This window comes from Hydra vulgaris, chromosome 08, assembly GCF_038396675.1.
Source record: "Hydra vulgaris chromosome 08, alternate assembly HydraT2T_AEP".
Lineage (NCBI taxonomy): Eukaryota > Metazoa > Cnidaria > Hydrozoa > Anthoathecata > Hydridae > Hydra > Hydra vulgaris.
In genome coordinates this window covers 41,664,745-41,666,218 of record NC_088927.1, presented here as the reverse complement: position 1 = coordinate 41,666,218, position 1,474 = coordinate 41,664,745, and the positions used below count along the sequence as shown (strand labels likewise).

The window sequence follows — 1,474 nt, the reverse complement described above, 5'->3', positions numbered from 1 at the left end:
TTTGACTAACTGAATATATTTTTCAAACTTGTAAATACAATGGGTTGCTGGAAAATTCTTATTTTCGATAAATCTTTCTAAAATATGTAAAACTGTGTTGTTGTTTTTAAGCTTTTTAGTTAATAAATTAACTAAAATTAATACTTTAACTCGATTCTTCTAAAGTTCTTGTGATTTTTGTAAGTCTCATAAGACTCGCAATTAATTTTTTAATTCTTTAGTTTTTAAAACGTTCTTTTTTATCCATCAGTGTTTTTCCTTGCAATTTTGATTTGAACAACTCCCCAATCTTTGTAACAAACTCATTGATCTTTTCGTCTAGAATCAAAAATAATAATAATAAGAAGAAGAAGAAGAAAAAGACAATAAAAAAAATAGACTGACATTATAATTAACTAACTTGCAATGTAAAAATCTGTCTAAAAAAGTATATACCTAACGTAATATTATGAAAAAAGATTGCACGCTAGGTACTAACCGCTCAGCATACATTTATTATTTTTTAATCTATACTATTATAAAATTTATTTACATATAAAATTGTATAAAACTTAAAATCTACCTTTGCTAATTTGTGGTTCAAAACAACCACTCCATCTAAAATATTCGCAATTTGTTATTGTCAACGAAAAGATAATTAGGTTGAGTAAGATAACTGCTTGCAGTATGACACCTGTCATTTTAAGAATTTTTTATAATGCCTTATTTAAAAAATACTTCTGGAACGGAATTCAATCTTTCAAATCTCTGTATCAATATTTGAAATTCTTTTCTTAAATAAAGGTAAATGAGATTTGATTGGTTAATCCATTGCTTATACTCTATTGGGCATAAAATAAATTAAAAATAATCAGCACCGAACTAAAACAGAGAATGACTGTGTATTTACTACGTATATTTTTACAAGATATATTAAATAGATGCCGTGAATGTACGTGACAAGTATCTTGTTATGAAAATAAACTTTACCCGAACATTTTTTCATAATTAGTTTAGAAATCAAAAAAAAATGTTAAAAAAAAGTAATACTTACAATAATATTCTTTAAAATTATGATTTTCAACTTAAAATAACTGCTAATACATGGTTACAAAAAAATTTCAAAACAATCCACTTCTAAATTAAAATTTGTACTTTTTAGTTGCGTCTATTAAAGGTTTGCAGGTATTCATATTTAAAAACTTATCATTTGCTTATTAATAAAAGTTTTGAATGGAAACTATTTTTAAATAACAAGAAACTTGACAAAACTTGTTTATCATTTATAACATATTTTCAGGCTAATATATTTTACCTATATATGAAAAAATGCTTATACTTAAAGTATTCCGATTAAGGCAACTCTTCCAAACGTTGTTATTGTCACAAACAGTAACTCGTGACAAACAAAATTCACTTTTCTCAAGTTAACATTTAACATATTATTTTGAATTTAAGACTTTATAACATTGCACGACAAAAAATAAATAAGCAA

General features: G+C 24.4%; 1 long non-coding RNA gene across 1 annotated transcript; it reads right to left on the bottom strand.

Annotated features, from left to right (window-relative positions):
* Positions 1 to 803, bottom strand: LOC136084313 (uncharacterized). The gene is made up of 2 exons (XR_010640474.1): positions 563 to 803; positions 1 to 318 (listed from the first exon to the last, which is right to left on the bottom strand). It is a non-coding gene; the product is annotated as an uncharacterized LOC136084313 (long non-coding RNA).
* Between the last annotated feature and the right edge of the window lie 671 nt (positions 804 to 1,474).